Source organism: Crassostrea angulata, chromosome 4, assembly GCF_025612915.1.
Source record: "Crassostrea angulata isolate pt1a10 chromosome 4, ASM2561291v2, whole genome shotgun sequence".
Taxonomy (NCBI): domain Eukaryota; kingdom Metazoa; phylum Mollusca; class Bivalvia; order Ostreida; family Ostreidae; genus Magallana; species Magallana angulata.
Window position 1 is genome coordinate 15490057 of NC_069114.1, and position 27666 is coordinate 15517722.

Here is a 27666-nt window from a genome sequence, read left to right on the forward strand (position 1 = left end):
CATAGAGTAAAACAACCTTAATTCAGTTGGTAGGAGAATGTTTTTTACAATAATTGATAGTTATGATCTTGAATCACTGTAGTACTAAAATCTAAAGAGTTTGGACGTCGACTGACGTGAAATACTTTGTCATCTTCAGCTATCAAAGCTTTCATCCTTCCATCACGCAATTTTAAAAGAAATGTAGTCAATAAATGATAAACTTTAACATTGTTTAAAAATCATTAATATGTTGAACATTTATCACATATCAAACTTTCTTTATGAAAATCTTATCTTACAATTAATTTATTTTTTTTAAGCAATAAATGATATACTTAAATATTGATTAGAAATTTCAAACATCTTTTTCATTTCTCACTAATTGGAAATATTTTCTCTATTTCTAAATTGATGTAAAATTTAATTAGAAATATATACCGTTTCTCATTCACATATGATTAAAAACACATATACATATACCTTATCGTCTATTACTTCTGAATTCATGTCATTTTTCTCATCCTGTCAATAACAGATGTAAAATTTCAATGCTGTATCTGCCGTATATTTATTAATAATTCGTGTAAATAATTTCAGGAATGAATGAGTTTTTTTACTCATCGAATTAGATGTAAGTAAATTTTATGCAAATACACTTTCAGCTTTTTAAAGCTGTGAAATTCTGAAAATACAAAATTATATAAATTAAATAATTTAATTTTTCAAAAAATATTTTATTTTGGGTCTTAAAAAATTTGATAGTTAGGTTACAGGTAAAATTAGTCTCCTTCACCTCATTGGATGCAAAAAAATATCTCCCACCGCAGCCATCATGGAAAAATGTCTGGATATGCACAGATATTTTGACATATATGACTTTAATACACCCCTAATATAAAATTTAATGTATATATATTTGAGGTTTTATGAGGATTATATAGACAATTCCTAATAATACAGTCAGTTCTTGGTCAAATGAAAACTTACCAATTTATTAATGATTGCAATACCCACAATCCACAATGGGGTCGCCAATATAAGCACTGTCCACACAATGTTGTTCTTCATGAACTCAGCTGGAAAAAGGCCTGTCTTAATTAATGAACCATCTAAATAAAAATTAATTCCTTAAACATTTTGGACAAATCGGTTCTATCTAAATACTACGTGTGGTTAAACTTTGTCATAAACGTCAGATAAATTGATCAAAAACGCTTAAAAGTTTTAACTGCTTATTAAATATATAAAAAAAACAAGGGAATATTTCATAAGATATATCAAGAATTAAAACAAATCTAGTGAGTTATGGTGTTGATGCGTTTTGTATTAGCGTGAATCATCAACAGTTCTAGAGTAAAAGTGGTAAAGCAATTGGTGCATTGTCCCCTTTTTCTTGAGACTTCCACATTTTTTCTTTGTTTTCCTTGCTCAAGTTTTCACATCTAAGTTATTCTCAACCCCTTTTTGAAAAAAACTCTTACAACACCATATTCCACAGCAACACATTTAAAAGAGAAACTATGAGATAAAGTAAACACTGAAATTGCTTCTCAACATAAAAACTGAACTTATAAATAATACATTTAGCAAAAAAGCAACAAAGTTTAATCATTGAAAAACATTACTATAAAGAAAGAGTTTGGATGTGATTTTTTTGGAAAAATAGATCAGGCAAAAATATGTATTGAGGTCTGTCGGTACAATCACAATTTTTTAAACAATTACAACTCGTTTGATTTATTTTTTTCATTAGAAAAACACAAAACCTAACATAACAATTAAAACATCATATACAATGCTTTGTATTTTAGAACCATATTCCTAAAGAGATATTAAGACCAGTTCTCTGTAACTATCAAAATAGGTTGGCCACGCATAGAGAAAAAAATAAAATTTTATGACATATTTTTGTAAAGATAGGTCATTGATTGTGAAATGTAAAATTAGTTTTTGATAATGGTCCTTTGTTGCTATGGAAACGGAGAACAAACTTCCGTCCTATTGTCATTTTTGAAAAACGTGTATTCAGGATGAAATGAAGTGTTTAAATATATTTATAAGTTTTAAAAATTGTCAAAACAGTTTTTTTCTATAAATTGAGTTCAAAATGATTAAATTGCTTCAATTCTTTTAATTTCAAATCTATTATATATCATATTTTTAATTCCAATTTTTTTTATATAGGGTAAATTTTGTTAGTTTTTAAAGATAAAAAAAAAAAATCGCAGCCATTTTAATAAAGTGTGATAATTAAATATGAAAGACCAATATGTGAATATTATAAAACATATAAATTATTGGTGGGCAAATAAAAGACGTAAAAGATATACAGACCTAAATGTTTATAAATATTCAATATTTGAAGCATTTCTTGATACCTAGTTACTCCCCTTTGATGAACTCTCTAGTGTCTGGAGGTGCAAATTGTAGTTGTAAACAAAGTGTTTTGACATTTCATCTGTCGTCTGTTGCGGTTGTTGGTGTTTACTTGAGGAAAAGAAGTCACAATGAAGAAAGAAGGTAATTTCCAGTTACAATTACGTATTCTTGAACACATTCCCATATTATCCTAGGTCTAATTTTGTTGCAAACATAATTTTAAAATTACTTCCCAAGGCAATATCTGGTGTAATATGATTCTCCATATTTTATGATGAATTTGATAATAAATTATAAGACAGGATTGTGCAAAAATTAATCAATAAATTATATTCAAATAAAACCAGTTTTGAAGGACAAAAAAAATATGACCTCGAAAGAGAAAGATATTGCCTATACATGTAGGTCTATAACCGTGCATAATTGTGCAGTCTTTTACCAATACATACTACAAGTATAACAAGTTCCCCTTTATGTATAATTTGAATAATGTTGGTTGCTTATTTTGTAAGATAAAGTTTTTTTTTTTTTTAAAGAATTTGCCATGCAAAATGAATGAGGAAAATAAGTGTGACATCGGGAGACAACTACAAGATTCCCTGCAGTGTTCAGCTTCTAAAACACCTTAAAATAATCTTGATGAAAACATTCAAATTATTATTTTAGCAGAAATTTTATTAACAAAATCTAAATTCACCAGTAAACTTAATATTTGTGTGGATCATAAAGAAATTATTCTTCAAAATGTATCAAAACGACAAAGGAGAAAAAGGTGTGGCATTGGAGATACACCTATTCGCAGGTTCCATCACCAAGGGAAGGGAGCAGATAGGCATGTTACAGCAGATATGTGTTCAAATATACATCAGTCAATTGGAGTTATTATTCCAGTTGGAACGCGTAAGTATCTTGATACATGTATACAATATTTGTCATTATATCATGAAAAGCTGAAGATAATTTTCAAAACCACAAATTATGTACATGTACAATGTACCTGTTCTGTATTGTTAATTTGAATAAATACTAGGGGAATCCGTGATAGTGTTGAATTAACTGATCTTTTCTTTGTTCTTTAATTTGTTATTTTTCATTTGTCTATCAAATCAAGCAGTCAAATTTTTGGGCAAATGATGATTGATTCAGCATTTTTTTAAATTTCAACATTTGTGGAGTAAACCTTGCTATTTATACATTTTAATATGATTTCCATAAAGAACATACATCTTAGCCTATGGCACTAATAAAACATATTTTATATAGTTTGTCTTGGTTTACTCATGATGACTGCATGTTCTCACTTTTGTAAAAGACATGCACGCATGGTTTTCATGTTTAATGTATATTAATTCAGCAATGAGTACAATACTTTTTGCATAATTAACGGCCGTATATTGATTCTTATTTACAGCTATATGTAGACTGTGTAGAGAAAGAGTTTTAGAGAATCATGAAGATGACATAGATCAGAAGGTAATCATCGACATCATAATCGCAGCTTCTCTGGCTTTTCCAGCAGAGCGCAGAAAAGTCACCTCAAATGTATTATATAGGACTCCATGGCAACCCCCTTTTTATAATACTAAATGTAAATATAACACATATATCATGATAAGTTGTGATGTGAGTAAAACTTCATTTAAAATTCAATGGTTTTACCAGGAGACTAATATAAGGTTGTCTATTAATTTTGAATATATCGGTACTTAATTGATTAGAAGTGAGCTAGCTCCATTTTGTGTAAAATTTCAACATCTGTTAATTTTAATTGATACATTCAAAGTGTTTTTCCAAGCTCTGCCCAATAGGCCTGAGAAGTTGCAATTGACATCACAATATGACTTTATGACCATTAAAGAAATCATCACATCAATTCCCATAAGGATAGATATTTACAAAAGTTATTACATGTATAGGTGCATAAATTTTGCTCATTCAACACTTTTGGCTGTTCACCTATTGTATTATTAGTTACATAGTCATGTAGTGACTGGGTACGGGATGATACCTGGTTAGATAATTCCGAGCCGGTTGTGAAATTTACTAACCAGGTATCATATCCTGTACCCGATCACTACATGACTATGTAACGATTATATCGTCCCGACTGCCTTTGTGTTAATGACATAAAGATAATTAATTCATGAAAATCAAATGTTTTAAAACAAAGTTACAAGTTTCAATCTGGGTGCAAAACCTGACGTCACAATACTCTTAGAATGACATCATAATGCTGAAGGGGAGATATATTTCGTACTGACTGTGTATGGAATATACACGATGTCCATGTGACTGCTGTTAACCAATGATTTCCTTACAATTTAGCAGCAGGTAAGATATATAATGGTATTCATTATTGCTATTACACGTTTTAACCATAAATAAATCATTTCAGGATTTGGAGTGCTCAACTTCTGATCTTAAGAGAAAAGGAAGCAGTTTAGACGACCTTCAACCTAAAAGATCAATGAATATAGTGAGTAGAGTAAAAAAATATCTATTTGACTTATGGTTCTCAATAATTGCATACTTAGATGTAAGCTATAAATAGCAAGGTAATATATGTTTTATAGAAACTTATTTTAAGGCATTGGTTAATTGTCATTCAATTTTTCTATGTCAGTTTGCTATGATCTAGTAGATAATTAAATCTATATACTAGCTAGGCTTAAACACATAGATATACAAAGAAATTGATTAGAAAGCTGTTTTTTTCTTAGTTTTCTAATGATTTTACTGTTCTTGTCAATAACTTGTATCTTTCTTGCTATCCACATGTCTGCAGATATAAGTTATTCTCATCTGAAAACCATGAATCTAACACTTGATTAAGAAAGATGAATTGCATGTGATTAAAAAAAGGAACACATAAGCATTGGATGTTACTGTGTATGGCTACCAGGCACAATAACTAAGGGTTCAGAGTTATTTTGAAATAAAGATTAAAAAATACCTCTCTCTCTCTCTCTCTCTCTCTCTCTCTCTCTCTCTGCCTGATATATTAAAAAAGAAGTAAAATGCAAAATAATAATTGTGTAAGCTGAAATAAATGGTCACGTGTCTATTCTAAATATCAATAGAATATATGTTCAGAATGTCATATTTACTTTACAAATGAACTCATTCATATACTTTCACCACTTTGATTTTATTTGCTCTGTAGAATGTGAGCTATGCATCAAGTCAGTCAAGTCAGACAAGTCAACAGTTGACAGGGAGCCAGGAAACCGAGGACTCAACAGTTCAACAAGAAGAAAGATTTGAAAAACTAAATGACTTTCTGACTGTGTGTGGAGTAAGTCCGGTGAAATGTCTGCTGAATAGAATGCAGGACTCAAGTGAAAGAACTCAGAGAAGATACTATGTAAAAGCTGACCAATGTGTTTCCTTAGTACTTGATACTATATTTAGGGATGAAGACTCTGATAGCATTAAACAACATTTGTTTAGTGAAGTGGAAAACTTTGAGGAAGACAAGGAATCTCCGGAACAGTTTTTGCAAGCGGTTGCAGATTCATACATGAAAGCAGAATCTTGGTGTTTTCGACGACAGCTATTATCTGTAGTTACTATTGATTTCTCCTTTGAAGAAGTTTTGAAATATATTCCAAATCTTACAAGGTATCGCTTTTACACAGCTAAAAAGCACATGAAGAGAGATGGAATTGGAGCACCAATTATTCCTCAGAAGCAATACCGCCTTAAGTATGAAGACAGTCAGTTGGAGCATTTCATTGACTTCATTACTTCAACCAATATTATCAAGGATTTGCCATTTGGAGAGAAAACACTTGTTCTGTCTACAGGAGAAATCATAAAGACTCCGAATGTTATAAGGAGCCTGGCACCAGCTAGTGAAGTGAGACAATATCAGCAGTTATGCAAGGAACAAAATATGGAATGCTTAGGTATCTACTTTTGAGTTGTATTTAAATACAATGCATTTTGTGTATACGTTGATTTCCCGAATTTTAATGTTACTAGTACATACATGTCATATGACTTCTCATGATTTTTTATGCTTTCGCTGTGATGCTACTGCAGAAAAATAATATACTAAATACTGGATATTTGATTTTAAATGAAATTCATTGAAAAACATATATACACATGTATATTACAATAGAATATTAAATTTGGAATAGAAAATGTAATTATGTTATAAAAAATATTTCTTCTGGGTTTATATTAATATTCTGTATTTCTTTTTAAGGAGAGAGTACTCTGTTCAAGATTCTCCAAGACTGTCGTGCATCTGTTCGCCATTCCTTAGAAGGCCTGGATTATTATGTTGTGGAGGGAGGGCAGGCATTCAGCGACCTAGAAGATGTCATTAGGGATCTTGATCTTACCATTCAAGAAAAACAGCAGATCACTTCCAAACTTCTAGCAGCCAAACAATACTTGAAATCTGAGTACAAGGTAAAATGCATTAAATGTCTGAAACATTCAATTCAAACGATAAATCCTTTCACACTCAAATGTTTAGAAGGAAATTTCATTTATCATTTGCTCTCAGTTTACAATATTAATTAATATTTCAGATGCACATCACTTTGCAATCTCCAGTGGCTTATCACTGTTGTTCCTATGCATTAAGTGATTCTCCAGATTTCTTCCACAATCCATGCACAGACCATGAACATGACCAGGTATGCATTGACTGTAAGAATTTGGATGATACCTTACAATTAATTTTGGAAAAGACAACTGCAAGAAACTGGGACAACCAAGATGCATTTCTTTTCAAGGTAATCATTCTTGAACTGATTTTTTTTCATAAAATTCAACCTTTTTGTCAAATTTTTGTGAAATTTATTCAAGAGTCATCCACACCCTGAGAAAAGTTCTTTATGCAAACCAGAACTTATTATTATTAATTATAATATTTATTTAAAAATATGGATTTCTAGCATGTGCTCAACTTGAGAATGACAAAAAACTTTTAAAACATTATCACCACTGTCGTGTATCCGCGCCGGTAGTGACATGTTTGGATAACGTGAAAATGGCGTATCCATTGCAAAAACAATGAGTGTTGTGTCCTTTTTTCTATCGACAACGGGGTAAATATTAATTAAAATATCGTAATAGTCATTCATATTTTTCTGAAGGTTTTGCCGTTGAAAAGAGTGTGCGTTATTTTCGTTCATCGTTAATAAAAACGACTTATTTGTAGAAAAATCAATCGTTAACGTGTCATGTTAATGCTAAAACCAAGAACTATTTCTAGATTACGCAGATAATATAACACATACTAAAAATCTGAAGCGGCCAAAATTAATTTAAAACATTACATTAACCAAATAAAATCAAACTGATGTCTTTTTAATACATTAATATGTATAAAAATAGCAATAACTTCATGCACCTGCTAAAGAAGTAGTACGGTTTGGATAAATAAATTATTCCGGTTTGGATGCTAAATTATAAACTGTGCAAATGGTACGGTTTGAATAATTTAAAGTTATAGCATGTTTGATATTTTAGACATAAAGAGAGCACTTTGCATTTTATCGGTGTGCAACCGAAGATACATCTTTTTAAAAAATAGTGGGTCATTCAAATTACACAGCATGCAAAAGATGTATTTTAAGTCAGGTGAAAAGAACTTAATATACAGACGATGAATTTTTCTTTCCTGTCCGACATTTTTATAAACGTTATGAAACCAAAATACTTCCACATGTTCGAAGGGAACTAAAACTGGAAGACTAAGTTTATTTCTTTAGACAAGCATGTTTTTTTTCCTCTGATAAAATGGTATATTTAGTGCATAATTGATCAGAAATTGATTATTTAACGAATAAGGAATCATTCTTTGATCGAATATCATGAGTTGATTATTTTGATCGGGGCGTGGTCAAACCCAATAAAGCTCGAAACGAAATTACACCTCACAATATTGAAAGAATGATTCCTTATTACTTATATTAATTTAATTCACAGCAATTGTACTTTTAAATATTTTAATAAGCAAACGTCATTTGAATTTATTGGACTGAATATGAACAAATTGATACTTAGTGTTATCAAATGAAAAAAAAATTGAAAAATGTAAATATAGTTATATCAAGGGTTTTTTTTTACTAACATTTCAAAAGAATACTTTCTTTAATTTTAAATTATAAAGAAAATATGAGTTGAAATATGAGGAACACAATAAAATGTAAAAAAAAAAAAAAAAAAAGAAGAAGTTTTTCACCTTTAACCTGAAAAGCAATACATCATATAAACACCTTAACAGACAACTATCTACTACTTTTATGGCAAACAAGTATGATGTTTGATAAGCTAAATACTCTGTATCAAAAGAGATTTTTTTTTCATTTTCATGAAACCCATATCAGGATACCATTAATTAAAAATATCCACGTTATCACGGTTTGTTCTGTGCAGTGTATCGATATATTATATCGTTTCAATTTTAAAAGAAAAAAAAAATATTTGTATCAATAGATGATTTTACAGACTTTAAAATTTTTAAAGTTGGTATAATTCTGTATTTGACTGATCTCTTTTGATTTTTTGACGTTTTCACGTTTAAAGCCAATAACGACATAGAAGCATAACAATTGAAATTGTCGTAAACACATGTTTTTTTTGTGTCGGTAAAGATTTTGGTAAGGCTGAATGTTTCGAAATTAATATCGATGGAATGATTATACATTAGACTTAACATATCTGTAAAGCAATCTGTATTCAATTTTTATAAGCCAATTGCAAGTTATTTGGAGCGTGTGTAAAATTGAAATTCAAATTACGGTATATTAAGTTTTGTTGGCTTAAATGCACAAGTCTTTAACGTGTATGTTTATTTTTTTAAACAATGTGACTTCATATGTCTATCACATGACGATATCCATTATATTGAAAGCATGCTTTTCAGTGAGGGCATGTATATCGCATAGTAGTGATGCTATATCCCCTTCGCGAGGGGATAATTAAAGGAACTGTTTACACTCACAAATTAATTACATCCAAACCGTATCAGATGCGTATCCAAACCGTTCCTATTTTGAAAAACAAGGTCATCCAAACCTGTTCCGTTGTTCACAATTAATCGACATGAACTGCTTATTTACATAATTTTAACCTAAACTTCGTAGAACTTTTAAGATTTTATACACTTTTGAATAGATCTGACGATCTTTTTCCTGTAAAAGTTGACAATGTAAGCCTTAAATAACACGAAAACTTATCAAGAAGCAAACGGAACCACCATTTTCACTTTATCCAAACACGTCACTACCGGCGCGGATACACGACAGTGATCACTATTCATGAAAACAAATTCCCTGCAGTATTTGAACTGGGGACCTGTAGGTCAGTAGATTGAGCAAAGATACAACCGTTGCGCAATAGAGATTGACAATAAGAATTGGCGATATAAGAGGTTTCATTATGGTTGGAAAGCACCATGTTGTGATGTACTGTCATAAAAAGTAGAAGTTGAGGGGTGTCAAGGATCCTTAACTATATATTTATAACCAGTACATCTATTAGCCTAATTGCTTGCTGTCTTCAGCTTCTTGCTTGAGACCAAGATTGGGTAAAAAGAATATATATATATTTATGTTCGCTTTTACAGGTTGAAAATGCTGTCTCAAACATATGCGAATGGAGATGCCATATCATGAGATCCAAAAATCAGGAACGTGCACAGCGGACTATAACACAGTGCTTGGATGATGGTGAAGCATTCATAGTTGGATATTGGGCCATGAAATTTCTTCCCAGGAAGTACAGAGAAGGCCAGACAGATTGGTTTGCCAAACGAGGCATCAGCTGGCACATCAGTGTGGTTTACTTTAAGGGAAAACATGACACAGAAATATTTACATGTGTTCATATTCTTGAAGGTCCTTTTTCCCAAGATTCTTCAGTCACTGCATCTATCCTAGTTGATACTGTTGCAAGTGTCCATGGAATTTCAAAAGTAAACTTTTGGACAGACAACGCAGGATGCTACAAGAGCTCCCTCACTTTTTCAATACTTTATCAAGAGCTTGGAAGGCGTCTTCACTCGTTCAACTTCTGTGAAGCTCAGGCCGGTAAAGGAGTGTGTGACAGAAAGGCATCCCATTTGAAATGTTCCATAAAGCGCTACATCAATGAGGGACATGGTGTTACTTGTGCTACAGATATGAAAAGAGTAAGTTTTTGATCACCTTAGCAAAAGTAAACTTGAAGGTCTAGGATTATCTTTTTAAATCCAGACATTTGGTATGTCTGAATACACTATTGCAATTTTGTAGGCTATAGATTCACAGCAACATGGACAGTACTTAGTGAAGGTTGTTAGCCCTACTGTGGTACTTGACGGAGACAAGCCCATCCGAAGTATTCCATCCATCACAAAATTTCACAATTTTGTGTTTGATGCCCCTGGCCTCACTGTTTGGAAAGCTTTCGAGATTGGGACAGGTATATAGCCAAACCTTGAAAGTTAATACATGTACTAACAATAGGTTACTACTATAAATACTAGAGTAGTTAGTACTAATAATAAGATATATTCAGTATTTACATTGGAAAATCAAAATCAAGGTATTACATGTATTAGTTAAGTAAGAAAAATATTTAATGTAAAAGTTTTTCAGTTTGATAATTACTTTGATACATTGTAATTTTTCAATTTAAAGAAAAAATTGCTTCTCTAAGAAAAGGGTAAAACAGTTCTTAGATTCTCAGACAAATTATACATGTAGTGTTTGATACTACATGTACATGTATATATTTAATTTTTTTTTACAAGAAAATGCCACTGTTAATTAACATTTTCATGTATATATAGTTTACATTTCCTTATTTCCATAACAGGAAAACAGTATCCTTGGGATTTTCTCATCCAAGGTAAAATTAGCACAGCCCCTCTTAGAGTTTTGTTTGATGCCGATCTTGTGGTCCCAGCAGATGTGGTGGAATCAGACACAGATTCTGATAATGGTATATTATAATTATATCATAAATAATTTTTATATATAAATCAATCTATATTCATATTTATAAATGTGAAAATAAAAGTACCCATTTTACTTAAAAATAAAATATTTATATTTAACCCATAGATAGTTTCATTGTAAAGGATGTTCAGTAACATTAAACTATCTTTCATTTAAGATGAAACAGACGAAGATGTACCAGAAGTTGTACTTAAACAAAAGAAAGTGTTTGTTTGCCCAAAAGAAGGATGTATGAGCTCCTTCAGGACTTCGTCAAATCTTGATGCCCATCTTATTGTTGGTTGCAAAAATGATCATGCTGCATTGCGTTCCATGCCAGATAGGTGCAAGCTGAAGTATTGTTCAAAACTGAGCTCTGGAGCTTTCTCATCAGCTAATAGTCAGTTAATCTCAACAGAAGTAGAGGTTGATGACTATACCCCACCTTTGAAAGAAATGGGATGGGCACTCAAAGTCCATAAACCAAAAACGAGATTTACAGAAGACCAGAAACAGTTTTTATTGGATAAATTCAATGCTGGTAAAGTAACAGGAAGAAAAGAAGATCCATTAAAGGTGGCAGAGGAAATGAGAACAGAACAGAGAAATGGACAGAATCGATTCAGAAAGTCTGAATTCCTAACAAGCCAGCAGATTTCCAGTTTCTTTTCCAGAATTGGACTTAAGGAGAAAAAAATGGACAGAGACGATGTATTGGCAGCGACAGAAGAGGAACGATTATTTCTGTTTAAAAATGAAATCTTGAAAGACCTTTCATAATATTCATGTTTTTTATTCAAATAGTAAACAGCTATATTTAAAAGTTCATCAAGAATATAATCTTGGTTGCTACTGTATGATCAAATTTTCTAAGATGCTTTCACAGAAGATATAATCACTTACTTTTAATGTTGTCATTTATTAGATATGTTTACATTTGAGGAATTGTCATAGTTTGCAGAATTATAAATCAGACCACTTTTGTAGAAGCACAATCATGAGCTTGAACAATGATCATTGTGATGTCATAAATATGAAATCTTGACTTTAAGTCAAAGATGCGCCTAAGAATTAACATTTTACTTTAGTTTTCTTAATATAAGGAGAAATATTTTCCTTTTAAACATCAATGCAACTGTAATTGTGAATATTGTAACAAAATTGATTTTACAGAACAGAAAGGGTTTATTCTATTGTACCTAGCAGTATATACTTTGTAATACCATTGTTATTTGTATTTCAGAGTACAAACTCTTGTCGGTAGTCATGATCGATACATGTATGTTCTAAATTCTACTGAGGTTTGGGTGTGTTCCAGATATACTTTACCATGCCTTTATATATCATTATATTAGATTTGTGTTTCAAACACTGTCATAGTTAGTCATATAACTGGTATGAAGCTTAATCTTGTTGAAGTTATAGAAAGATTCTGTATGCTGCACTGTATGATCCATGAATGAAAGCTGTTTTTTGGCAAAATGGTGAATCTAGGTTTGGGAGAGGGAGATGTTCAAGAAAATTTTCATTATACCTTTATTCATGATTATATTTTTTAGTGTGTGTTTTAAACACTGTCATAGCTGTTTTGATGTGAAGCTTAATCTTGTTGAATTAGAGTGTCAAAGATTCTGTATGCTGCACTACATGATCCATGTATGAAAACTGTTATTTCGCATATTAATGGTGAATTAATGTATGAAAATTGTTACATGTATTTGGCATATACATGAATTGGGGGGGGGGGGGGGGTTGTTGTTCCAGAATTATTCCATGAAACCTTTTATTTATAATCATATTTTTTCAATATATGGTTCAAACACTGTAATATTTGTTCAGCTGTAAAGCTTAAATTGGTTTCATTATTGTTATAAAAAGATTCTGTATGATGCTACATGATACATGTATGAAATCTTAAATGTGGCATATTGCCAATTTGACGATTTTTCATTTGGTTGCAAACAACATTTGTAATTATTTGCCCATGAATATTTCTAATGATTTTCATTTTATGTAAACTCTAGTTTTAGATGATGTAAGTGATATTTCTTGATGATCCTGCATATTTCTTTTATTTTGATCCAACTTGATTCAATTTTTTCATATTTTTTAAAAATTTTCAAACCCTATTTTAGCAACTTTAGTACTTAGTATTACAATGTTTCAAAATATTCATGCAAAATATAAAATATGTCAATCTAAAGTGTTGTTATAGTAGTTTCAAAAAATATTAGTAATCAGGGTTCAGTATGATGCAGGGGTGTAAAACAAATCATGTAAAAAGCCTAGTTTTTACAAAATAGCTATGCAAAAAATCTGCCATTTTGGTAAAAAAATTTGCATTCCTGTTACCATGGTAACGGGAGAGGCTGAGAAAAAAAAATGGTCATGCATGTTAGTTTCAACCTAATATGATACCATGTGACAAGTTTGAAGAAATTCTGAGAGATGCTGTGGCCACCCTATTTTGAATATGTGTGATTTTTACAGAGAACTGGTATTAAGATATAAATGATTCGTCCAATAAAATGAGGATTACAGAGCCAACTTAACATTACTTACCCATAAAGTCAATACTCAAAGACTGAATTATGGAATACAGCCTTTGAACCAGCTTGGACTCTGATTTTCGACATTTCCCCTAATTAAGTAAGGACATTGTGTAGTTATGAGAAAAAAAATCATCAAATATTAATAAAATATCAAATCTTTTACTGCAATGTCCAAACTTATTGGAAGAGAGCACCTCGTATAGAAGGTTACCGGACCATCCCAGAATTCATTTGATCCAAATACAGGTGAATGTACAATAGCAACTAATGAATAAGTGAAAACAATAAACTAATAACTCATTTGGCTCATATGTATCGGGCAATAAGAATGTGTTCTGTTGGTATTTAGCTAGTCTGCATCTAGCAAATCCACATTGTTTTCAAACATTATACATATTAACATAAACATATCTGTGTTTTCTACAAAAGTTAAATAATACAGTTAAGTCTGCTTTAAACCTATACATAAAACTTTAGATATAGATTAATCCTTATCAAGTTTCAAGTTTACGGTAAAATAACTTTTATTTGCGTGCGAGAAAATTTAGCGATGACTTTGCTATGTTAATGTCAGGATAATCTTGTTTTGTTCGCTAAAATTAGCCGTCACGAATTAGTTAAAACACAGGTAAATCGGAAAATCGCCAATAAAAGTTGGCCTACAGCAGTTTGATGCTTACAAAATTTGAGTAGGTCAATGAAATCTACTTTTGAATCATATGGCACACCTTCCATCCAAGATTCATCAGCAATTAAGTTACATATAGAATATATGGTACAGTCTAACAGTATGCAAAACATTTATTGGATATGTTATATAATTATATTTACATTATACAGTGTCTTTGTTTATGATAACACTACTCGATTTTGTATTTACAATCCATTAAATTCAAATGACGTATAGTTGGGGGACGCAAGCAGGTTTGCATTATGACATGGAAATAACATAAAAAAGTCAAGATTTAAATATTTAATCCAGACCTACCACTGCTAAAAACTATATAAATATAAGTGATAAGGATGATTCATTCTTTGAATATTATGAGGTAATAATTTCAGTCGGAGTGTGGTCAAATCTATCATGAGGCCCTTCAGGATTTATTGAATTTGGCCATGCCCCGACAAAAATTATCACCTCATGATGGTCAAGGGATGATTTTTTATTCCTTAAGAAAATACACTTTTGTGTAAATAATCAAGAGGCCACTATAGTAACATACTTTTGAGCCTGAACACACTTTTTCCTAATCGTGATTTGGACACAATTTGAGAAGGAATACATATTAGATTCCTAAAATATTCCACAGGGACCTATTTAAAGTGCAGGTCACATAAACACACTACATCCGCCAAGTTTTGATGACACTGATCCAAAATCTGTAAGATGTTAAGCTATACAATTCCAACATGAGGCCAATGACTTACATTTACTTTGGGTTAATTGTGACACACCTGTTTTGATTTATTCTCTCTTTTTATTTTATAAGTCGAACTTAGCTCCTTGCAAAAAGTTAAAGTAAAGTACAAGTATGTACTACAACACATTCTGACTTATCGAATCTGGTGAACCTACTTGTTTACAAAATCCATTGTAGCATGGTCTCCCATCCTCATGAATTTTCTCTGATAAAGGCTCACAAAGCTGTGTATTGAGTTTGTAGCAGCATGTTTTACATGCATCATCCCCTGTGTAGTAAAACAAATCAATATAAATCCAATCTAAACAAAAAGGTATTTGTATTAACAGTAATAATTTTTCTGGTTCTTTGATAAACCTTTAAGATGCCTAAATTATAGTATAACCTTGAGCTGGCCTTGATTTAAGCAACAAGGAATATGTCCACTGTATTCTTGATATGTTGGGATTGAGATACAACAATGACATCATTTGACTACAAACAAGATTTGTAGTTTTAAAAGACATTATATGTTCATTTGCATTCAATAACCTCAAAAAATGTCTATAGACATATCAAAGATTTAAAGCTAATGACAAAAAATAACAACTTAAAAAAAAGAAGTTGTTTTTAATCATCATTATTTATTATGTAAAAACAGCTACATTCTCTTTAATAGATATATAGTTCATGCAAGCTATATGGAGTGAAATGGAAAACTTGAGATATACATGTACTCGAGGTATTTCCTGGGCAGGTGAAGAATCAGTTCAGAATATTAACAGATTTTGACATTCACTTGAATACTACAGCTATATAGGTAAAAGAAAGATAGTTAAAAGGGTTCATTGATATCATAACCATGCATTCATTAATTTTTTCTTCTCCTTTTACGGAAGTAGAGAAGATTATCTGAGATTAAATACATGTTCACTTCATATTCATAATGGCCCCGCCCAAGTGCCTGAACCCAATATCCAGAGACCATAAATTTTTACCATTTAAGTAGAGGACTTTACAACATCATGATCATATGCATGAATCTAGTTCTTTACAAATTATTATGTGAGAAGAGAATTGTATTTTCTAAGATTAAACACATGTTCACTCTATGGCTATTATTTTCCCAGCCATGGGGTCTCAATCCCTGACCGAAGGACCATGAAATTAACAACTTTGGTAGAAGGCTTCATGAATCTCATAACCATGAATTTAGTTAGTCCCACAAGTTTGGGAGTAGAGAAGAAGATTTGGCCTTTTGTTTGCAAAGTTGGCTCCTCTCATGTGAACCCGGTGTGGGTAAGGTCATAAAATTTATGTTTTAATTTCTCTTATATTAGAAAGGCTTCAAACCAAAAATGGTAACGATTTTCAAGAATTTAGAAATATATCATTCTTGTTATAGGCGACGCGCAACGGACGATGTAGGATGATGGACGACAACGGGCAAATACCAATAGCAATAGGTTACCTGAGTCACTCGTTTGACCTTATCGTATATTAAATTTCAATTTTACTTTATTATGAACTGGTGAATATTTTATAATTATTAATTGGGTATAACTGAGCATTGACTTTAGTCAGGTCAACATCAAATTTGTTAGACCAGGGTATTGTGGCCGGAAAGACGGACGGATTGGTGGACAGACGGACAGACTGATCACTACAGGGCGCACGCAGAGCGGGACCCTAAGAAAACAATTAATGTATATTCACCTGAACAGAGACATGGATCTTTGCCCACATCTTTACATAGGTCCAAACATTCTCCATTTTTACATTTCCCATATCTACAATGAGAACCACACCAATCAAGACTGCTAATTTTAAAAGGAGCTATTTATCAATATTTAATTGTGTTTTCTAAAGTAACAATAACAAGAAACAAATGTAGCAATCAATGATGTGTAAACTAAAGATAGCAATCAATACCATGTAAATTGATGGTAGCAATCACTGACATGTATAATGACGTTAGCAATCAATTGCAATGATATGTTATTGCAAAAATCCAACTTGATACTATATGCTTCGGTTGATGTAGCAATGCGTTGAATCACGACAGTCTATTTGATGTAACATTTAAACGAATCAGAGGTTGCAGTTTAAATATAGAAGCGTTTTAATATGCCGATTTGGTACCCGACCACTTTTACGCGATAATGATATTTTATTTCCTAATTGCCACTTTGACGTTAAAATTAAAAAGTTTCTATCAGGACTGCAAAATATTTAATAAATCATCCCGAGTTCTCCATTAATCAACTCTTGTTTTTTATGGTGTTAACAAAAACACACCGCTCTCCATCAATATATTAAACATGTTCCCAATTTAATTTTCAGCATTGTGTTTCCTTGATAAATTCAACCATTTTTAACATATCAATTGAATTTGAGGCAGTAGTTATTTTGTTTTATCTTATTCCACGAAATTCACAACAGAGACTGACAATAAATATTACAGAAATTGCGTTTTTAATTATATAACACCAATCGATCAATGGCACACTCACTTTTACAAATGTGTGTGCCCTAAATCCTGCACAATTTGTAATTTATGGCGCAATTTTAGTCTAATCTGTGATTAACCGTATTTTGTAACTTACTCTGTCTGTAGGAACATTAATTTACCTCAAAATTCATCAGAAAAAGAATATAATATTGATGTTGACGGATTGTCGCTTTAATTACCCACCTCGGATTGTTAAATGCACGTGCAGATTGGGTCGCTATTTTACACAGGTTTACATGCATACAAACCACACTTCTTTATTTTATGGAGGTAATGGCGATGTTTTCAAAGATTTTCAGTACATATTTATTGAAAGTGAATAGGAGAAGGGATATAGAGATAGTGTAACACGTCTAATGGATTTCACGGCATGTCAACCAGAATTGATCTACATTTTGAATCAAGTTTTTTTTGTGAGGCAAAAATTAGCACTATTGCCGCCAGATAACAGTTTGTTCAATTCATGCGATATTCCACATATGGTACATTGTGAATAGTAACATAAAATATATTTGTTCACTAAACAGTTTCCGACGAATTTCTTCACAAAAACTGATAACTTCATTCGATGCGCGAAGAACAATCTGTGCGGTCTTTAACTATATGCGCCCTTCCCTGCTTTTAGAAAACTTTTCTTTGGGGGGGGGGGGTATCACTAACATCGTTTAAACGTATTTTTAACTAACAAGCACAACTATATTTTAAGTTTTCTTTCTCCAATGTTTTTTCTACGTGTTAGTCTTCATGAATTTGATAAATGGGCGGCAATCAGAATCTTTGAAATATACACCAATTAGAAAGTGTCGTATTAGTGCCAATTAGAAAAGCAATGCTATATCGGCAGTAGTGTATACTTACAAGCGAGATTTGCAAAAAACGAACTAGCTTTCCAGGACATGTGTAATGAAGGTAGCGATCAATTGCAATGACGGATTAAACAAAGGTAGCAATCAATGGCGTGTAAAAAATAAAGTAGCAAACCATGACATGAAAAACGAAGGTGGCAATCAATGTCATAAATAATGAAAGTAGCAAACAATGGCATGTTAAATGAAAATAACAACCATAACAAGTCAAATGAAGGTAGTATTCAACGATATGCAAAGGAAGGTAGCAATCAATGACATATAATGAAAGTAGCAAACGATGGCAAGTTTAACGAAAAAAAACAATCACTGACAAATCAAACGACATGTAAATGAAGGTAGCAATCAATTACATGTGACAAGATCGTAGCAATCAACATGTTATTTGAAGGTCGCAATAAATGAAATTAGATGAAAGTGAAATCGGAACATGTAAATGAAGGTGGCAACTAATGACAGGTAATTTGAAGGTAGCAATCAATGACATGTAAAATGAATGTAGAGATGAAGGACTCAAAGAATGTTAAATGAAGGTGGGAATCAATGACATGTAAAATGAACTGAGCAATCAATGACAATTGTAGTTTGAACGTAGCAATCAATGATGTGTAAGACTAAACTAGCAATCAATGGCACGTAAAATGAAGGTAGCAATCAATGACTTGTTACAAAGGAAAGCGATAAATCATTGACCACATGTTAAACTAACAATCAATGACATGTAAAATGAAGGTAGCAATTAATGACATGCTAAAAAAAGAACGATAAATCATTGACCATATGTTCACCTAACAATCAATGACATGTAAAAATGAAGGTAGCAATCAATGACATGCTAAAAAAAGAACAATAATTCATTGACAACATGTTCACCTAACAATCAATGACATATAAAATGAAGGAAACAATTAATGACATGTTAAAAAGGGTAGCAATCAATGCATGTAAGACTAAAGTAGCAATCCATGGTATGTAAAGATGAAGGCAGCAATCAATGAAATGATGTAGAACGAAGGTAGTAATCACTGTAATTATGATGAAGGTAGGTAGCAAATAATGTAATTTACAATAAAAGAAGCAACTAATGCCACGTGAAAATAAAGGTAGCTATCAAAGGCATGATGTAGAACGAAGTTAGCAATCAATGTAATGATGTAGAACGAAGGTAGCATTTAATGAAAAGTGCAATAAAAGTAGGAACCAATAACGTGTTAAATAAAGGTAGCAATGATGTCATGTAAAACAAATGAAGGCAACAATCAACAACATGTATAACGAATAAAGGTAACAATAAATGACATGTAAAACAAAGGTAGCAATCAATGGCATGGATAATGTTAGATAGCAATCAATGACATAATGTAAAATTAGAGTAGATGTAAACTCACTCATTTCGACAGGATGTATTGTCGGCTTTAAAAGTGGCTTTTGGACAGGTAAAGCCTCCACTGATTAGGGTCAAGGATAAGGTAATGGATATTGAAACCAACACTGGCATTTAATGCAACAAGCACTTGTTACCGAACTTGCATTACAAAAATAATTTTGTCCAAAACGCCTTCTTAAACCCTTTACATGAAAAGGAAATACATGTGTGCCTCTTTTTTAAGTAAGTTCACTAAAAATACAAAAAAATCAGTGACTTGCGTTGCTAAGGATACTTGCAATGGGATTTTCCCTTGCAATCAAAGTTGTCGTCAAACTGGTCTAAGCACGCGTTGCAACAGTACAATTTACACAGCAAGCATAGTTAATGGGGCTGAAAAGTCAGAAGAACACCTTGGTCAGTATATATAAATCTTATAAACATGCGATAATTCCATATTCAACAAAGATACTTGCAAAAGAAAGTAAAATCTATTGAATGAATGATTTTAAAACATCACAGTTAAGTACCAGTATAATGAATCTTACCTGTATTGAATTTGACCTCGAGCTTTGACCCTGAACTCGCATTTTTCATTACAGCATTTGTCGCCTGTGTAGCCATCATCACATTCTCATTCTTGTCCAGACGGCCATTACCACATAAGCCCTGTCCTGAGTCTGATGCCTCTTTATATAATGTTATGAAAAATTAATAAAAAGCAAATAGACCTTGGACTTTCTGTGGGATGTAGCTACCTAGTTTGCTCATCAAAACAAATAGTGTGTACTTTCTTTCTGATTTGCTATTAGAAGCTTACAAATATTCATAGACGGTCAAAATTGGAAAGTATGTTTTTTTATCAGAGGTCTGCTCTATTTGAAATTGATGGTGTTTCAACAGAAATATACAGTCCTGTACACAGTCGGACAGATGTTGCTGCAGTTAATGAATAAATGTCAGGTTCCTGCTCAAACCTCAAACTATATGAGCAACTTTTGAATGACAGACTAGTTAAACACGTTATATCAGAATGAGTAGTTTTAATTTTCTCTTGTTACCTCTATCCCTCAAAATTACTATGTGTCATTTATTCAATCGTAACAAGTTGCTGTCCTTTAAAAAAGGACTACAATACGTGGACCATTTGCACGTGTTTCCAACGAAAACGTGAAAGCCTTAAGATTATTAGTCATTCCACCCACTCTAGCCCCCCCCCCCCCTGCTTTTACTCAATAAATTTGTACGTTGTATTACGTAATACATGTATGTATAGCCCTGACTTTTTATCTCAGAATTTAAAGGGTTCATACTTCTAAAATAACCATGATCTATCTATTAATGAAATTTGCATGTATGTATCAGGCAATCGGCGAATACTACTATTTGCGCACACATTACATTTCGCACTACTTTGTTCACTATGCAGTGACAGCTTTGTGTAAATTAAAAATTTCATATTTTTATGCATTTTCTTGAGATTTAAACTTTTATACAGTGATATAATTATTCAATCATACTTAAATGCTTTAAAAAATTATTCTGAAAACAACCAAACATTGCAAATTATGCTATTTGATGCATTGATTGCAGTTTCGGCATAAGTTATAGCGAGCGCAGCTCGCCGGCGCGCAGCCCCGGCGCCAAGCGAGATCTACCGGCAAGGCATGTGTGAATAGAAAATTCGGACTAGTTGCACATTCATTCAACGGATTTTTTTGGCGTCAGTAAATCGGACCAGTAATGCCTTGTTTTAATCGTCCCAGTAATTCCCTGTAAATATGGTTTCCCATTTCACACTCTCACGAGAACAAGATAAAAGACTATGTACATCATGCATTGTAAATAAAATAAGACTAACAGAGTTGTCGTTCCTTCGAGTGACGTCACAATGGATTTCTTGCACATTGATCCAACAGAATTTTTCGGCGTCAGCAAATTTCGACCCACAATGCAATTTATCAATGTCGGACGATCTCACTAGACTTGATTCCTTCTCGCGAGAATCAAAGTAAAACTTTTGAGAAACAGATAAATTGTGTAATTTCAAGAATATCATGCTTTTTAAGTAAACAAAACAGTATATTTCACTTAGTTTTTTTTTCAGGTTTTTTTTCCAAAGAGACAGACGACACTTGACCGACGTGAACTTTGACGTCACAATAAGGGGAAATTACGCTAAGTAGTTATTGTAAATCTGCTGAAATATAAATACCAAAATCTTCTCTAAATCTTGCAAAGCTAACGAATGGGGACATCTTTTTTTCTTTTTTTTTAATAGGAAACAGTTGTAAGTTGCTCTCATTTAGATGAATGCTCACATTTATTTTATTCACTATATATTTACAGTAATTAATTTCCAGAAACGATTTTTAAAGGGGGCGCGGCAGCATCATTCAAAAAATATTTACAAGCAAAATGAAAAAGGAATTCTCAAAATCAGGGAAATTCTAATCCGGGTGAGGAATGGTGAGTGCGTAGTATGCATTCAGCTCTTTAACTGCTCAATGGTATCTTTATTTTCACATTTATTACATCCTCCCGGGGGGGGGGGGGGGGTCCAAAACCGTTTTTCTTATATGCTCAGCAAATTTTTTTTTATACGTAAATTATATTTTTTTTTAAACGGGGGGGGGGGGGGGGGGACTCTATAATAAGTCAATTTTTTATATGTAAGTTTAAGAAAAATGTCTGCTGCAAGAAAAGAGGAAATAAACTGCAATAAACATTATGTTAAAATCTTTATTATTCAACAACATTGTATCTGAAATAAATTATATTTAAATAAATACAAACTTATAAATTATGAATAATGAAAATTTACTAGAAAAAATAGGCATGTTTATATTTTATTTTGCATTCAAATTCATTTACGTTACATTGATACTTTTATTTTTATTGATTTATCATAATTCATTATTTGATCACATGCTGCGCTCGCAATTATCAATTATCAAAATACTGACAGTTCAAATCACATGCAGATCATTTCTTTAAAGAGAATACTTTGTTTCTGTACTGTTTACCGATAACTTTACAATCATAGCACCTTTGAACTTATGTGTGTGTGCATATGGCACGAAATCCCGATCCCGATGCAGATAAACGTGTGTTAGCCTGGTTCCTTGAGCTACCCATTACGCACAGGAACCAGACTAGCTCATGCGCAGGCTGAAATTTCCCCATAGCATCCGGTTTAACCTCGCTTATATATTTTCTGCGTGGACCTCAGGGTCCACGCAATAACCAATCAACCAAATAATGGCAGATAAGATGACAAGCGCAAACCAATTTGCCACGCTTTTTTGTTCAAACAATGTATGTTAACATACAAATGCTGCTCAGCAAAGAATAAAACACATACATCTAACATAGTTTACCTTTAAAGCAGTCATATCCTTTCATCATCACAACTTTGTAAATGTACTGTTTACTACATGGCGAAAAGAGCTAAAAAAAATATAGTACAAGTCATACTTTTTGCAAACAAAACATTTTCTTTGATTGCTTCAGTTCGAGTAGAATAAATCAAACGAATTGACATGGGAAAAAGAAGACAGAGGAAATGTGGATGCATTAGGGATATGGAGTGTAGAAGTGTGCAATGTTCAACAAGTCTGGTCTACCTGATTATTTTTTTCATATCAAGAGACAGCGGAATGATACATAATAAAGCGGCCACCGTCTGCAGTGGAGGGGGCGCAGTTATTAGTGTCTGGGTCATGTTCACTTCCCCAATTATGACCTACAAATTTTCACATAAAGTCTGTGTATAAGGCTACAATAAAATCATTTTAACAGAATGATACTGTAAAAATATTACATTTAGCTGTGTATTTTATTTAGTTTTAGTGATAAAAAGAATTAACAGATATCAGGCTTGGGGTAATGCTAAATGTAATGGTAATGCATTGCAATGCATTACATGTTTTCAAAGTAATGCTAGTAATGTGTAATGCCTCAAAATTAGCATTACAAGTAATGCTAATGTAATGCATTACTTTCCAAAATCTAGTGTAATGCTGGCATTACATGGCATTACTTTGCATTACTATGCATATTTATGCATGTTCACTTAAAAAATGTGATTAATAAATGAATAGTTGAAATTGAACTTGATTAAATTTATTTTTAAAGAAGAAAGAAATAATTCTAATTGAGAAAAAAATGTTTTAATTGTACATGTTTTATAAAAAAAGGTTTTTTAAAATTCATTTTTGAATTGTTTATATTACTAAAGATAACAACACACTTTCATAACATTTTTAAGAGTGTTGTTATTAAGAGTTGTTAATCATTTAAACAATTTACTCCAATTAGTTTGCACTTCAATAAGAAATGTGTCAACAACACACTATGCCCCCAGGATAATCTAAGTATCAACACAATCTATTGTTATAAGAAGTGCTAAACACCCCAATCCCCTTCCCTTCGCTATGTCACAATAAAATAGGAGACAGACATGCACCTTTAAAAGCAAAATGAATGCACTGTCCATCCATGATGAAAATCAATATCACTTCCAATATTATAACCCATTTGGAAATAATCTTACTTATTTTCTCTCTTTCTCTCTCTCTCTCTCTCTCTCTCTCTCTCTCTCTCTCTCTCTCTCTCTCTCTTACATTACACTGTACATTAGTTTGGACTGATAGAAAATACAAGATTTATGTATTTAATCTATTATTGTACTTAATATATCCTACAATAAAGATCGTCAAACAGTATTATCCAGTCCAAGCTTTGACTGCTCCTACAAAACATTTATTAAGTATAGCGTGGAAGATGGATGCATTTAAAAGATACACCCTTTGAAACTTCGATCACAAAGTGCAACAGCAATCTTTTGTCTTAAAGTGTCCTCCGGAAAAAGAAATACGATTAAGATTTATTAAGAAATATAACTGGGAAAAATCATCTGTTTATAAATTAATAAAATTAAGTGTCCAACATTATAAAGATTTGTGTAATCTGGGGATATATCTATATTTAGCTTTTAAAAACCGCAACATTATTTCATAAATTGTTTTTTGTTATGCATGTTATCCTGTGTCTCTATTTCATATCTGATATTGTATCATGCCAAATGTCTATAAATATCATTTTACTTATGTAATATGTTGTTCATATTGCCACAATATGATTATATATTGAGCAAATAAAGAATGACTATTGTTTATTCATTGAATTTGAACCTGATACTGAGCATGAAGCTGTAGATATGTTAAAGAGTGTTGTATATTTGAAACATTTGCAAAAACTCTTTATTAGCTTTACTTTAAAAAAAAAGTAATGGTAATGGTAATGCATTACTTTACTCATGTAATGGTAATGTAATGCATTACTTCAAGAAAATCAAGTAATGGTTATGGTAATTTAATGCCCAAATTCATGAAGTAATGGTAATGTAATGCATTACTTTACAATGTAATTCGCCCCAAGCCTGACAGATATACTCACCGAATTCTGAAAATATAAAACAGAAGAAAATTTATTTTCATACAAAAGGTTTGATAACTGCAGATTCTAAGTACAAAAACATGTACAAAATTGACTGAAAACAGCTAGCTTTTACAAATTTATTCATTCAAATTTATTCAAGAGTAAATTTTAGAATGGTATAGTTAAGTCCGTCTAATAGGACAGAAAACCCATGGGACATAATGGGTTTAAAACATCAAACAAATATAGTTACTTCAGAGTTTGTACTGTAGAAAAGGTAATACATTTCAATGACAATTGAGATTTATTTTGGGAAATTACAATTAAAAAATAATCAAAAGAGATATCAAAGTTAATGTATTTCTAATGCATTCATGGATTTAAATACTTGACAGACCGTGAGCTGTAGTGATGGTGGCTTGCTGGACTAGCGCTTGGCTTCCACCAGGATTATGGTAGGTACTGAGTCCAGTGTTTGCTGCCATGTTTCTACCGTCCTTATATGTCACTGCAGAAAAAAACAGTATCACTGTTAATGATATGCACATGATCAAACTCAAACAACAGAACATTTTTGTCGCTGTGTAATTCTGTAAATAAACTTCATGCATGATGTACACAGATGAGTATTGATGGTTTTTATGAAATGAGGTGAAAAATGAGAAAATTTAATAGAAAGGATTGTAGATTATACACACAAAAAAAACTCAAAAGTGCTGAAGGTTCTGATATGAACCTGCACAAAAAGAGGTGACTCTCAGTACTTTCAGTACTTTGATTGCTAGTTGACTTTGATACAGCCACACATCAGTGTAAAAAAATTGTATGGAAATATAAGACAAGAGACCCAAGGGCCACATCACTCACCTGAGCAACAAAAGATATGATAAAATCAGCTAAACAGAGTCATAATTCAAACTATCTGGACAATGTAGTATAATACAAGTAGATCCTGTATAAATAAAAGTCCAATTTTTTTTCATAAAAGTAAAACCATTCATTATACCATTTCATATTTTATGAATTTTCATGTAAAATCCCAATGCAGCCCTACCCTACTTCTCAAGATTTTGATTTGAAAGAATTTAAATCTACATTAACTGAGGTTGCTTTCAGTAAAGAAAATACAACTTTTCTAAGCAGGTGATTTTTAGATAAAGATATTTTAATAAATTTTGTTATTTTTATAATCCTTTGTAAAATATGTAACGATATTTAATTTTTTTTTCTATTTGTATAATGCTATGTAAAGTTTTGCTCCCCCCCCCCCCGCCACCCCGTTCCAAGATTTGAACAAACTTGAATCTACCCTATCTGAGGATGCTATCTCAATGGTTCCAGCTTTCCTGCCTGATTGGTTTCTGAGAAGAAGGTTTTGAAAGATTTACACTATATATTCATATGAAAAATTTCGACCCCCCACTGTAACTCCACCCAACCCCGGGGTCATGATTTTCACACATTTGTATCTACACTACATAAGCATGCTTCCGTAAAAGTTTCATCATTCCTGACTGATTATTTCTGAGAATAATTTTAAATTTTGACTCTATATATTTCTATGTAAGCTTTGACCTCACCCCCCCCCAATTGTGGTCCCACCTTACCCCTGGGAACCATGATTTTAACAAACTTGAATCTGCACTGCACGAAGATGCTTCCCCACAAGTTTCAGCTTTTCTGTCCAAATGGTTTTTGACAAGAAAATTTTAAAAGATTTACACTATATATTCCTATGTAAAAGTACGACCTCCCAATGTGGCACCTCCCTTCCCTTGGGGTCATGATTTTTATAACTTTTAATGTACACTACCTGAGGATGATTCCTCTCCGATTTGAGCTTTTTTGGACTAATGATTTTTAAGAAGATTTTCATAGATTTTCTTGATATATTCCTATGTAAAAATTCAACCCCCTATTGTGACCCCACCTTACCCCTGGGGACAATGATTTGAACAAACTTGAATCTACACTATCGAAGGATGCTTCCACACAAGTTTGAGATTTCTGGCCAAATGGTTTCTGAGAAGAATTTTGAAAAATATCAACAAATTTTCAATAAACCCTAATTATCTCCCCATGATTTAGCACACCATTATTTAAAATTAGTGAAGGAATTTGATGCTCAATGTGCATTCATGCATGATTCTAGTTGTACTAGAGGTGCATAATTTACATGCAAAAGTAAAATTTCTGGGACACTTTACCCATGAAAAGTTACA

The 27666-nt window shown here is 32.0% G+C and overlaps 2 pseudogenes; one reads left to right on the plus strand and one right to left on the minus strand.

Annotated features, from left to right (window-relative positions):
* Positions 1 to 44: 44 nt before the first annotated feature.
* On the minus strand, positions 45 to 27655 carry LOC128182102 (ADAM 17-like protease; annotated as a pseudogene).
* On the plus strand, positions 2206 to 13048 carry LOC128180119 (uncharacterized; annotated as a pseudogene).
* Positions 27656 to 27666: the final 11 nt, after the last annotated feature.